Source organism: Leptosomus discolor, unplaced genomic scaffold (genome assembly GCF_034619465.1).
Source record: "Leptosomus discolor isolate bLepDis1 unplaced genomic scaffold, bLepDis1.hap2 HAP2_SCAFFOLD_134, whole genome shotgun sequence".
In the NCBI taxonomy this organism is placed as follows: domain Eukaryota; kingdom Metazoa; phylum Chordata; class Aves; order Leptosomiformes; family Leptosomidae; genus Leptosomus; species Leptosomus discolor.
The window spans coordinates 144,510-159,283 of NW_028237849.1; positions in this window are offsets into that span (position 1 = coordinate 144,510).

The following is a 14,774-nucleotide window of genomic DNA, read 5'->3' on the forward strand; positions in this document are numbered from 1 at the left end:
CCATCCACGACCCCAACGCCAGGCAAACCGTCACACCCAGATGTACACCCCAACGCCCTCCACGACCCCAACGCCCTCCACGACCCCAACGCCCGGCAAACCGTCACATCCAGATGTACACCCCAACGCCCTCGACGACCCCAACGCCCTCCAGGACCCCAACACCCTCCAGGACCCCAACACCCTCCAGGACCCCAACGCCAGGCAAACCGTCACATCCAGATGCACACCCCAACGCCCTCGACGACCCCAACGCCCTCGACGACCCCAACGCCCGGCAAACCGTCACATCCAGATGCACACCCCAACGCCCTCGACGACCCCAACGCCCTCGACGACCCCAACGCCCTCGACGACCCCAACGCCATGTAAACCGTCACATCCAGATGCACACCCCAACGCCCTCGACGACCCCAACGCCAGGCAAACCGTCACATCCAGATGCACACCCCAACGACCTCGACGACCCCAACGCCATGTAAACCGTCACATCCAGATGCACACCCCAACGCCCTCGACGACCCCAACGCCAGGCAAACCGTCACATCCAGATGCACACCCCAACGCCCTCGACGACCCCAACGCCCTCGACGACCCCAACGCCCTCGACGACCCCAACGCCATGTAAACCGTCACATCCAGATGCACACCCCAACGCCCTCGACGACCCCAACGCCAGGCAAACCGTCACATCCAGATGCACACCCCAACGCCCTCCACGACCCCAACGCCCTCGACGACCCCAACGCCCTCGACGACCCCAACGCCCTCGACGACCCCAACGCCAGGCAAACCGTCACATCCAGATGCACACCCCAACGCCCTCGACGACCCCAACGCCCTCGACGACCCCAACGCCCTCGACGACCCCAACGCCCTCGACGACCCCAACGCCCTCGACGACCCCAACGCCCTCGACGACCCCAACGCCAGGCAAACCGTCACATCCAGATGCACACCCCAACGCCCTCGACGACCCCAACGCCAGGTAAACCGTCACATCCAGATGCACACCCCAACGCCCTCGACGACCCCAACGCCAGGCAAACCGTCACATCCAGATGCACACCCCAACGCCCTCGACGACCCCAACGCCAGGCAAACCGTCACATCCAGATGCACACCCCAACGCCCTCGACGACCCCAACGCCCTCGACGACCCCAACGCCCTCGACGACCCCAACGCCCTCGACGACCCCAACGCCAGGCAAACCGTCACATCCAGATGCACACCCCAACGCCCTCGACGACCCCAACGCCCTCGACGACCCCAACGCCCTCGACGACCCCAACGCCAGGCAAACCGTCACATCCAGATGCACACCCCAACGCCCTCGACGACCCCAACGCCCTCGACGACCCCAACGCCCTCGACGACCCCAACGCCATGTAAACCGTCACATCCAGATGCACACCCCAACGCCCTCGACGACCCCAACGCCCTCGACGACCCCAACGCTAGGCAAACCGTCACATCCAGATGCACACCCCAAAGCCATCCCTGACCCCAAAGCCAGGTAAACCGTCACATCCAGATGCACACCCCAACGCCCTCGACGACCCCAACGCCCTCGACGACCCCAACGCCCTCGACGACCCCAACGCCCGGTAAACCGTCACATCCAGGTGCACACCCCAACGCCCTCGACGACCCCAACGCCCTCGACGACCCCAACGCCCGGTAAACCGTCACATCCAGGTGCACACCCCAACGCCCTCGACGACCCCAACGCCCTCGACGACCCCAACGCCCTCGACGACCCCAACGCCCGGTAAACCGTCACATCCAGGTGCACACCCCAACGCCCTCGACGACCCCAACGCCCTCGACGACCCCAACGCCATGTAAACCGGCACACCCAGGTGCACACCCCAACGCCCTCGACGACCCCAACGCCCTCGACGACCCCAACGCCCTCGACGACCCCAACGCCCTCGACGACCCCAACGCCCTCGACGACCCCAACGCCCTCGACGACCCCAACGCCAGGCAAACCGTCACATCCAGATGCACACCCCAACGCCCTCGACGACCCCAACGCCCTCGACGACCCCAACGCCCTCGACGACCCCAACGCCCTCGACGACCCCAACGCCCGGTAAACCGTCACATCCAGGTGCACACCCCAACGCCCTCGACGACCCCAACGCCCTCGACGACCCCAACGCCCTCGACGACCCCAACGCCCTCGACGACCCCAACGCCCTCGACGACCCCAACGCCCGGTAAACCGTCACATCCAGGTGCACACCCCAACGCCCTCGACGACCCCAACGCCCTCGACGACCCCAACGCCCTCGACGACCCCAACGCCCTCGACGACCCCAACGCCCTCGACGACCCCAACGCCCTCGACGACCCCAACGCCCGGTAAACCGTCACATCCAGGTGCACACCCCAACGCCCTCGACGACCCCAACGCCCTCGACGACCCCAACGCCCTCGACGACCCCAACGCCATGTAAACCGGCACACCCAGGTGCACACCCCAACGCCCTCGACGACCCCAACGCCCTCGACGACCCCAACGCCCTCGACGACCCCAACGCCCTCGACGACCCCAACGCCAGGCAAACCGTCACATCCAGATGCACACCCCAACGCCCTCGACGACCCCAACGCCCTCGACGACCCCAACGCCCTCGACGACCCCAACGCCAGGCAAACCGTCACATCCAGATGCACACCCCAACGCCCTCGACGACCCCAACGCCCTCGACGACCCCAACGCCCTCGACGACCCCAACGCCCTCGACGACCCCAACGCCATGTAAACCGTCACATCCAGATGCACACCCCAACGCCCTCGACGACCCCAACGCCCTCGACGACCCCAACGCCAGGCAAACCGTCACATCCAGATGCACACCCCAAAGCCATCCCTGACCCCAAAGCCAGGTAAACCGTCACATCCAGATGCACACCCCAACGCCCTCGACGACCCCAACGCCCTCGACGACCCCAACGCCCTCGACGACCCCGACGCCCTCGACGACCCCAACGCCCTCGACGACCCCAACGCCCGGTAAACCGTCACATCCAGGTGCACACCCCAACGCCCTCGACGACCCCAACGCCCTCGACGACCCCAACGCCCTCGACGACCCCAACGCCCGGTAAACCGTCACATCCAGGTGCACACCCCAACGCCCTCGACGACCCCAACGCCCTCGACGACCCCAACGCCCTCGACGACCCCAACGCCCTCGACGACCCCAACGCCCTCGACGACCCCAACGCCCTCGACGACCCCAACGCCCGGTAAACCGTCACATCCAGGTGCACACCCCAACGCCCTCGACGACCCCAACGCCCTCGACGACCCCAACGCCCTCGACGACCCCAACGCCATGTAAACCGGCACACCCAGGTGCACACCCCAACGCCCTCGACGACCCCAACGCCCTCGACGACCCCAAAGTCAGGTAAACCGTCACATCCAAATGTACACCCCAAAGCCCTCGACGACCCCAAAGCCCAGTAAACCGTCAAATCCAGATATCCACCCCAAAGCCCTCGACGACCCCAAAGCCCTCGACGACCCCAAAGCCCTCGACGACCCCAAAGCCAGGTAAACTGTCACATCCAAATGTACACCCCAAAGCCCTCGACGACCCCAAAGCCCTCGACGACCCCAAAGCCCTCGACGACCCCAAAGCCCTCGACGACCCCAAAGCCCTCGACGACCCCAAAGCCCTCGACGACCCCAAAGCCAGGTAAACTGTCACATCCAAATGTACACCCCAAAGCCCTCGACGACCCCAAAGCCCTCGACGACCCCAAAGCCCTCGACGACCCCAAAGCCCTCGACGACCCCAAAGCCCTCGACGACCCCAACGCCATGAAACCGTCACATCCAGATGCACACCCCAACGCCCTCGACGACCCCAACGCCCTCGACGACCCCAACGCCCTCGACGACCCCAACGCCCTCGACGACACCAACGCCAGGCAAACCGTCACATCCAGATGCACACCCCAACGCCATCCCCGACCCCAACGCCATCCCCGACCCCAACGCCATCCCCGACCCCAACGCCAGGCAAACCGTCACACCCAGATGTACACCCCAACGCCATCCACGACCCCAACACCCTCGACGACCCCAACGCCCTCGACGACCCCAACGCCCTCCACGACTCCAACGCCAGGCAAACCGTCACATCCAGATGTACACCCCAACGCCCTCGACGACCCCAACGCCAGGTAAACCGTCACATCCAGATGTAGACCCTGTCCCCGTCCAAAGCCTGCCAAACGTCCCCGTCCAAAGCCTGCCAAACGTCCCCGTCCAAAGCCTGCCAAACGTCCCCGTCCAAAGCCTGCCAAACGTCCCCGTCCAAAGCCTGCCAAACGTCCCCGTCCAAAGCCTGCCAAACGTCCCCGTCCAAAGCCTGCCAAACGTCCCCGTCCAAAGCCTGCCAAACGTCCCCGTCCAAAGCCTGCCAAACGTCCCCGTCCAAAGCCTGCCAAACGTCCCCGTCCAAAGCCTGCCAAACGTCCCCGTCCAAAGCCTAAACCGATCCAAACCCTAAAATCCCGACATAAACCCTAACCTCCGAACCCTAAACCGATCCAAACCCCAACTTCCCAACGTAAACCCCAACGTCCCGACGGAAACCCTAAACCTAACACCTAGGTGTAAACCCGAACATGAAATGACATAACCCCCCGCTGCTCTTTTCTGGACCCCTGTGACCGTCCCTCACCAGGTTGCAAGGGATGTCTTTTCAAGCTGAACTGAAGAACGCATCAGCCTGCTCCTGGCGACACACGGGAGTTGTGTCAGTGCTCGGGAGCATCGGCTCAGAAACAGATTCACAAAAACAAAAGTAAAATGACATAGAACAAACATGTGAAAGCTAGGCCAAAAAAGTAAATGCGTAATTTAAACTGAAAATTACAGAAAAGTTAAATGTAAAATCTGAATCAGAAACCTAAACATACAGTGACATAAAACCTAAACATAAAAAGAGACAGAATCTAAATCTCAAATCTCAGCCTAACATCCAGACCTAAAATCTAAAGTTGTATAAATACTAGATGTTAAATCTAGACTTAAAAAGTTGAACTTGAAATCTGAATGTAAAATCTAACCCTAAAATCAAATTGTAAAGTGACATAAAACGTAAACATAAAAACAAAACCTAAAATGACGTAAAATCTAAATGGAAAATAGGACAAAATCTAAACCGAAAATCGAAATCTAAAATCTAGACCTAAAATCTCACTGTAAAGTGGCATAAAATCCTGCTGCTCCTTTCTGTACCTCTATGACCGCTCTTCAGCTCAGAAACAGATTCAGAAAAATAATCTAAATGGAAAATGCCATAAAATCGACAGGCAAAACCTAAACAAAAAAAGGTCAACTCTACACCTAAAATGACAGACTTCCCTCAAACAGTATTTATAACCTATCCAAGTAAGGGGACGCCAATACTTCCAATAGGTTTCATAATCCACAATGTAGGTCTTTGTGCTCAACTAGAGATTCTGATTTCAAACAAGAACACACAATGAAATAACCCCTTTCCCCACAAAAAAAACCCACACCAAACCAAAACCTTCCTGTCGTCATATTGGCACGCCGGGGCTGTGATCTAACTTGCTTTGAGCCAGCTCTAGAAGCAGAAGGAAAGGTTGCTTCCCAGTCCAGGCACAGCAAGAGCAGGCTGCTCCTGACGGGATGGGGATCTCCGGGCCAGCAGGACCTACCTCAGCACCCCAGTAAGGCAGCAGGGCAGCCCCAGAGGTGGCTACAAGTCCAGAGCACCAGGCAAAGCCACGGGGACAAGGCAGGGCCCATACCAAGCCAGGAAGGTAAGTCAGGATCACGGCCAGCCAGCACAGCCAAGGTCAGACACAGTCCCGCGGGGGCCAGGCAGGCCTACAAGGACAAGACAGACAGACAGACCAACAGCCAGCATGCTGGGGCCGGGAGCAATGAAGACCCACACTCCCACAGCACTGCTCAGGGAGAAGGTTATAGCCTCAGGCTGAGCTTCAGTGGAGCTCCTGGGCTGGGGGCAGGCTGGGGGGAGACCCCAGGAGAGGCTGAGCAGGGTCATTAAGGCTGTTCTCGCCCTTGGGGCCCTGGAAGTGAAGGTTCCCCCCAGAGGGGGAAAAAGGGTTTTAAAAGACGGAACAAATATTCCCATTCCACTATGAGGAAGGCAACTCTACTTATATCATGGGCACAGGATACTGAACTAAAATCAAACCTATCACCTGGAATCTCCCTCCTACCAATCCCAAGGCGCTCGCTTGTCCAAGCTCGTTTCCAAATCCTGCAAACTTAGGAGAAGAACCCATATTCCTTCTCGCTTCACCATCAGCATGTGAAGCGGCACTCCTAAAGAAGTCACAGGCAGCTCAGTGTCCAAGGAAGGCTTAAACAGGGAATACTTCTTCACTGACCTTTCAGAGTAGCCGGAGGAAACCCGCCTATCAGATTTGAGTGCTCAGGAAACGCGGGATACCTTTACAGTACAGATTAAACATTGCTCAGAACAGGACCACAAGAAAACTGGCTGCGTTCATCTTACACGACGGTCCTGGTACCCAGCACTATCTCCTCAATGCACTTGCAGGAAAGTGGATCTTTCCACTAAGCACAGCTGATTGGATAGTCCCCAACTGCCCCTGGAGAGGAACAACCCCAGGCACCAGTATATGCTGGGGGCTGCCTGGCTGGAAAGTGGCTTTGCAGAAAAGGACCTGGGGGACACCAAGTCGAACACGAGGCAGCAACGTGCCCTTGCTGCAAAGGCGGCCAACAGCACCCAGGGCTGCCTTGGGAGGAGTGCTGCTGGCAGGCTGAGGGCAGTGATCCTTCCCCTCTGCGCAGCTGTGGAAGCAGAGCTAGAGGCGACCTGGAAATTAGACTTGGATTAACGGTGCAGCAGTGTTCCCCCGCTAAGGAAGGGCACAAAAGCAGAGTGCGGCGGGTACACAAGGAATCCATTCCCCAGGAGCTCCCCAGGCAACCTTGGCTGTTGGCAACATCAGGGGAGCTTGATGTGCTGACTCTGAGAGACAAACGGCACGGCACAGAGGGTGGGGGCGGCCAGGCTCTGCGGTACCGCCCTGGGATGGGAACTGGATGGTGCTGCGGAACCAATAAGCTGCGTATTTGCTACCCGGGGCCGACGCTGTCATTCCTTGAGAGAATACTGTCCTTTGGGTGGACTTTGCCCATCATAATCTCACTATAATCCCAGAACACGCCTCCATCCCAAAAGCTACCCGCCTTCAAGGTGCGGCCATCCCTCGCTGAGCTTGAGCCCTGAATGTCTCTAGCCTGTACCTCTAAAAGTGAAGCGGGAGAGTTGGACACCAATCATAATGAGGGTCTGTACGACTGGAGTCACTCAAGCTCCGCCCAAAAAGTAAAAAATAGTATAAAAATAGCTTAAGAGAGGAGGCTGTTCGGGAAGATGTCATCGCTGACATGTCACAGACTCCCTTAAACTTCTGGGATCAGTCGACAGGCTGAGCCTCTCTTTCCCCCCACAGGGAGACCTTTGGGTAAGACTCAAACACTCGCTTGCACCACGTGCTCCCCAGCAAACTTAGAAATCTCTGTCGAGTTGCTTTTATAACTTAGTGTGTTTTATAGCCAGGCTGTGTTACTCTTACCTGAAACTTGCACGTGCTTTGCAGACAGCGAGTTTATCACCAGCAATCCAACCAACTTGTGTGTCTGTTGCCTTGGTGGCACCCAACTAATCTCAAAGACAACAAGAGAATCGACATAAAAGAATGTTAAAGGTCTGGTTTCATATGTAAGGTTAGGAGTGACATCGCTGACTTCACTGTAGTTTTGTATATAAGATCCAGCTTTAGCTCTCAAAAGCTGTGCTAGCTTTATGGAGTTACCACCTCACACCCTTTTTTGTGCAGACTGGAATTAAACCAGTATCTGGACTCTGTGGTTGTCTGCTCTTTGCACACTGGGTAAAAGAACCCTGATTTTGGGACAGCAGAACCTCCAGGCCAGCAGAACAAAAGGCTGCTGAGCATCAAACAGATGGATGCACTTTGAAGAGCTTTCAGAACTCGACAGTGCTCTGCCACAAGGTTTCTGGTGACGCAGCCTGAAGCTGCTTTTCAACAAACGATCCAGCTTAGTACCTGCCAGCACTCTAACGAACAGCAGTCTCTCGGCTCAGGGCTCGGGTTTTAGAGAGACTTGGGCCACAAACAAATGCCACAGATGTAGAAAACCTGAAGACTGAGAGCAACTGAAACGTAACTATTATTTTCCATTCCAGCAACCAGTTCTAAAACTACTTAACTCGTGCACTTCCGTAACAGAACACGGTAACTAACAAAAAGAAAGCCTTTTCTTCAGAACAGATTAGTGCGTTTTACAAGAAAGCCGCCATTGCAACTTACAAAGTCAGCATTATCATTAGCAATGCACCTCTCCTGAAGAGGGAATCCCGACCCTTTTTCAAAGGTCAGCTGCAAGAGTGTGTGAATAAAAATCCCCACAAAAACCCCACACCAAATCCCACCCACACTCATACCCCAAAAGCTCCATTTAGATTATATACCCACGTATTTATAACAGGTCTTCAGAGATGACAACAATAGCAATTCCGGTCCTTCTCCTCCAGGAACCAGCTACAAAAGAGTAAGACAATTCTGTCTTAGTACCATAGAGCCGAGTTCTACAACCCCCTACGTGACAGTTCTTGCTTTACAACACTTTAGCAGATGGAGACTTCATGGTAGACCACAAAAGCGGTTTTTAGATCCCCTATTATCTTCCTCTTCCAACACAGGAAGTCAGTTACTGCCAGAGAAGCACATGCCAAAAACAATCTCCAAACTAAAAAGAATGTTTAACAAACCACAAAGGACATCCAAGATAACACACATTTTGGGTTTTGTCTTTATTATTCTCTTCAAGATGATTCTGTCTAGAAACACTACAGCTCATTCTGAAAAGGATAAAGAACATGCTTCCCTTCAGGAAGAATTTTTCCAATTGCTGATTCTTCCCCAGACTGTTGTTATACTGGGGAGCTCCTTTCCTCTTGCCAACTTCTGTTGCTCTGCAGAGCCCAAAAACTAAGAGCGAGCCTGAACCCTTCTACAGGCAGCAGGGTCAGCACAGCATTTTACTGTTAAGGAGGTAGAGAACGGAATAATAGAAAAAGAAATACCAGAGAAAAAACATGAATAAGGGGAAAAAGAAGAGACTAACCATTTCTTTTACTTATATATATATCCTAATGTCATATATCTAAATATCACTTATTAACCATTTTAAGCCTCTTAGCCATTCCTTTTCCATTTATAAACTCTTAATAAATCAGCTGAGCACTTCTAAAGACAAAAAACTTTGCCACTTTTTGGACTGCGGTAAGAAAATTCTAAAGCAGAGTCTTCCTGGCGTGGGGTGAAGTGTCCCCAACAGAGACACAAGCCCTAACACAGGAACAGATCTGTGTCTTGCTGAAAATTTGCACTCCAAGAATCACAAGTTCTGCTCCAGGGCAGTACAGCACTATTTTACCCCCCAGACTTTGGGTTTCCTCTGGGCTGCGGCTGTTGAAATCGCCCCCCCGTGTGCCCCCAGGCCTTCCGCTGAAGGGGGCTGGGCAGAGGGGTGGTGGGCGGGGCGGTGCATGGGGGCTGCATCACCCCCATGGCACAATGCCACCACCCAGAAACGCCTCCACGTGACAATGCCCCGGGGCAGGATCAAGGGAGCCCCCTGCCCTGTCCCTGCCAGAGCTGGCCCGGGCAGCCCAAGGGAGACATCCCCGAGGAGGTCCCTAAGGAGCCGGCGGAATGGCTTGGAGGGGCTGAGGGAGGACGAGTGGAGGCCGCACGGGGCTGCTGGGGAGGAGAACCACCAGCGACAGCCGGAGGTGCCCAGGGCTGTCGGGCCTTTCCAGCTGGAGAGCAGCGGCCAGGCAAGGGGATGCCTTCTGGAGGAGCACTGCGGAGCTCGCCATCCTCACCCCTGCGGAGCCAGGGGCAGCGGCAGTAAGAAGGGGGACGCAGGCACGCTGGCAGGGGTGCCAGTGCTTTGGAGCACCCACAGGTGCCCTGCCAGGCGTGGTGGAGGGGGATTCTTGCCCCCGAGGTCGATCAGGCCGGGGGCATTTGGCCGCTCTGGGCAGCCCCGGAGGTGGCTCCAGGTTGAGGAAGAAGCAGGGGTCAGGCACCTCCTGGGAGGCGCGACCAGCCTGTGGGAGGAGGAGGAGGAGGAGGCAGGTCATGCTCACATGCTCAGGGAGCAGCTGATCACCAGCGCTGGGGTCAGGAAGGAATTTTCCCCCGGGGCAGATTGGCACTGGGCCCTGGGGGTTTTTTGCCTTCCTCTGCAGCACTGAGCACCACCACTTGTGAGGGCCCCTCTGCTCCGGTTTGGCTGGGTCACTGCCTGCTGCTCCTGCCCCACGACAACGGCCTCTCGGGCCCTGCAGCTGGGCGGAGGAAGGCTTTTTTACCCCCGAGGTGGGCTAGCAAGTGTCCCCGGGGGTTTTTTGCTTTCCTGCGCAGCACAGAGCACGGCCCCTTGCCAGGGCTCCTCTGGGCCATTCTGGCCAGCTTCTTGCCTGCGGCTCTCGCACCTCCCAGGCGCTGCTTGTGCCCTGGCTCTCTCGGGCTCTCGTGCCCTTTGCAGTTTGTAGCGGGAGCGAGCTCTGCTCTTGCCTCGGCTCCATTTCCCCAGGGGTTTGGGCTTGGGCAAAGCAGCCTGTGCCTCGACAGATTCCACCCGTCCAACCTAACCCTAAAACGATATAAAATCATAACCTGAAACCCAAACCTAAAAACTATACCTCATTATAAAAAATAAAGTCTAGACTTAAAAAACAAAACACAACATATAGACATATAATTATGTAGCATCTAAACATAAAAAGACATCAACGAAGCCTAAAGCTAAAATGACATAATGTAAGCTAAAAGCCCGAACAAAAAAGCTCACCCTGAAACAAGCAGTTCAAATGCAAACCCAAAGTCTAAAGGTGAGCTAAAAGCCGAACCAAAAAAGCTCGCCCTGAAACAGGCAGGTCAGATGCAAACCCAAAATCTAAAGGCAAGCTAAAGCCTAAACCAAGAGCTCACCCTGAAAAGGCAGCTCAGATGCAAACCCAAACCCTAAAGGTGAGCTAAAAGCCAAACGAAAAAGCTCACAGATAAACAGGCAGATCCAATGCAAACCCAAACTTTAAATTTGAAGCTAAAAGCCGAACGAAAAACCCCACTCAGAAACAGGCAGGTCAGATGCAAACACAAACTCTAAACGTGAGCTTAAAGCACGAACCAAAAAGCACGCCCTGAAACAGGCAGGTCAGATGCAAATCCCAACTCTAAAGGGGAGGTAAAAACCGAACAAAAAGGTTCACCCCGAAACAGGAAGGTCAGATGCAAACCAAACTTGAAATGTGAGCTTGAAGCCAAACCAAAAAGCTTACCCAGAAACAGGCAGGTCAGATGCAAACACAAATGCTAAAGGTGAGCTAAAGCCCGAACCAAAAACCTCACCCAGAAACAGCCAGATCAGATGCAAACCCCAAGACTAAAGGTGAGGTAAAAACCGAACCAAAAGGCTCACCCTGAAACAGGCAGCTCAGATGCAAACCCAAACTCTAAATTTGAAGCTAAAAGTAGAGCCGCATTTTAAATGAAATCTCAAACTTCCCACAGACACTTCAGACGCATTTGAGGATTTCAAAAGCTGTCATTGAACAGATCTGCGAAAGAACTCCGCAATCCAAGCTGATGGTGAAGCAGGTCTGTTTATTACAGCTCTGCAGCGCTGGGTGCAGCGAGGGTCAGGTACCCTAAGGATGCTGCACCCCGAGCCGCGGTAATTGCGTCCTATTTAAAGCAACAAAACTTACATATTTACCTATTTAGCACTCTGTCCCGCTTCGGATGTCAATTAGATCTCCTCCCCCTTGCGCAGGCACAGTCTTCCCCTTCGGGGGTCTTTTGGTGGTCTTGGGGAGGAAGTAAGAGTTCCTCGATAGTCTTCATCATGATTGTCCTTTTGAACTCGTCCTCCAGAGTGCGCAGTTCAGCCACAGCTGGGCAGTGTCTCGTCTCCACACACAACCCCACCCCCACCCCACGACCACAGCTCAAGGCAACATCCCCCTCCGTGGTCACGGTCTCTTGCACAAATACAATTCCTCCCCCATCCCCATCTCACCTAAAACAATGAAGCAGGCCTTCGAGTGATCAAGACCCTACTTGAGCACAATGAAGCAGGCCTTCAAGTGATCAAGACCCTACTTGAGCCCTGCCAAGGGCAGGGGGTCACACTCTTGTTTACCAAAGACAAGGCTAGCTAGCTAATATTGCAGAGACTAAAGCATATCACATATTTCAAAAAGAACATTTTCAGATATTTTCTACTTTCCCATATCAAAACACATACACACGACTATTTTTGAAACAGTACAATTCACACCGCGACATACACTACAGGTACCTCCTTTTTCAGAAAGTTTCCTTCCTACTAGCACCATCTGCAAACTCATCTCTAGTAACTGTTTGTCATCCGATGGTTTTGGCAAGGCTGAACAAAACCTTCGGAGGGGGCACTGATATTTATCCTCAGCGAGAGGAAAACACAGGGCCGGTAACATTCCAGGATTCATTTGTCATTTGAGCCCAACTATTCTCTTTTAGCTATCCCATCAGATATCGAGGGGGCTGTTAAAATCTTTAGAACACACGGCAGATTATACTAAAACCACCCACTGCCAACCTCCCAGGAAGGCTCTTCAATTCCGCTGTACGGGCCCCCACACCTGCCCTTCTGCACAGCACACACAGGCTCTACACAGCTCTCACAGAAGCCTCTCACAAAACAGTCTGCCTAAACCAGCGGAATCACCGGAGGAGAAGCAACTGGCCCCTGTGGCACTGAGCTCATCGCCCACAGAGGCGGTGCCAGAGCTTTTAGGAGTGCAGCATTTAAGGCAACTAGAACCAGAAGCGAGGAATTGTTATACAATCAACTTCAAACACAGTCATTCTGTCGTTATTTAACTACGAGTGTATTTAATAGATCAACGCTGATTTACTTGCTTATAAAATATACACACAGATCAACACAAGGTATTTTTAGCCTAAAAACTCGGTATTTGACAACATCCCAAGACACAATTAAAGTGTCTTTTTCCCTGAACCTTCTGCAAATGCTAGAGCTTTCCACAAACTGCACGTTTTACTCACACAAATAACACGTACAAATGGACTCGTCACACTTGCAACACTGCAGAACACAAACATTACTTTTTACATCTTCTCAACACTATTTCCTAGTAACAACACGGTCAGAACTTCAAAACATCAAGGCCACTGGAGTCATCTCAGAATTCAAACACCACAGAGCTTTCAGTTTTCTTCTGTTAAGTTCCTCATCACCGTCAGCCACCCAGGAGAACTCCTCCCTTCCACTCACGAGGGTGTCGTGACTTTAAAAAACCCCAAAGGCAAGTTCCCTACGGCGCACCCCCGCACTCCGCGGCCGAGCCGCCCCGCAGGTCACTCCCAGCCCCCGGCACACAGTAAAACGCAGCGGGCAGACACAAACCCTCCCCAAACGCACCCCCGTTTCCCCGCAGGGCCGACCCTGCCCCGCAGCAGGCGCTCGCCCGCCCCGCACCCCCCGCCGCCCCAGGGCCGCTCCGCCCCTCCCGCCCCGCCACCGGCACGGCCGGACCCGCCGCTCCCGCCCCGCAAACCCCCTCCCCGGCCACGCGCCCCCGAGCGATCGCTTCTCTTTTCCGCCGAGTCCCTTGCGACCCCCCGCCTGCCCCGGCCCCGGCTCCCCTCCCCAGCCGCTGCTCGGTCCCGTGGCTCCTCTCGGTCCCTCCTCACCGCCGCCCCCGCCCTTTCTTTTTTTTTTCCCTTTTTGCCCCTTCCCTCCCAGCCGGCCCCAGAGCACCACCGCCGGGGAAGAGGCTGGAGCACGGACCTACCGACGCTGCCGGGGCCGGGCCGGGCTGCGCCTCCCCTCAGCGCGGAGGACGGACGGACGGACGGCAGCCTCGTGGCAGCAGCCTGGCGGACCGCTGCGCGCCAGAACAGCCTCCCCGACCAGCCACCAATCACCGAGCGCCTCGCCGGCCCGCCTTCCCATGACAGCCAATCACGGCGAGGCGGGGGCGGGGGCTGCCACGGCCCTCACGGGCAGCCTCTGCCGCCATGTTGGCGCCCTGAGGCGGGGCTGGGCTGCGGCGGGCGGCGAGACGCAGCCGGGCCCGATCGCTCCCTGCCGGGCGGGAGAGCGGAGGTCCGGGTTTGAGCACGGCAGGGGAGGGCGGGCGGTGACACGCAGGGTGGGCGGTGGCAGAGCTGTTGTGGGGGTGGCAGGGGACGGGGAGCGGCAGGGAGGGTTGTCCTGGTGAAAGGGCTGGACGCCGTTTGAAAGCAGCGGTGTCTGCTCTAGAGCAGCCTAACGAGCTCTGGGATGAGAAGCCTAATTAGGCCTAGTGAGCTCTTTGGTGGGAAGACAGCTCATCCTTGCTTCCATTTCAACTTCAGCTCCATTTAATTAACGAGTGAACAATAGCAACAAACGCTCGTGTTATCATTTCCTCCTTATGGATTTGTCAAAACTCATGAAACTACAGCTTCACATTCTGTTCTCTATGCCCTTACAAAGAATTATTTAAAAAAGACATGTGTGTTACGTTACGTATCATGCACCTATGACGTTTGAGGGCCCTGCATGGGGTGTCTGTGGGGTGCCTATGAGGGGGTGGTGCCTATAGGGCCCCTCACAGGGGGT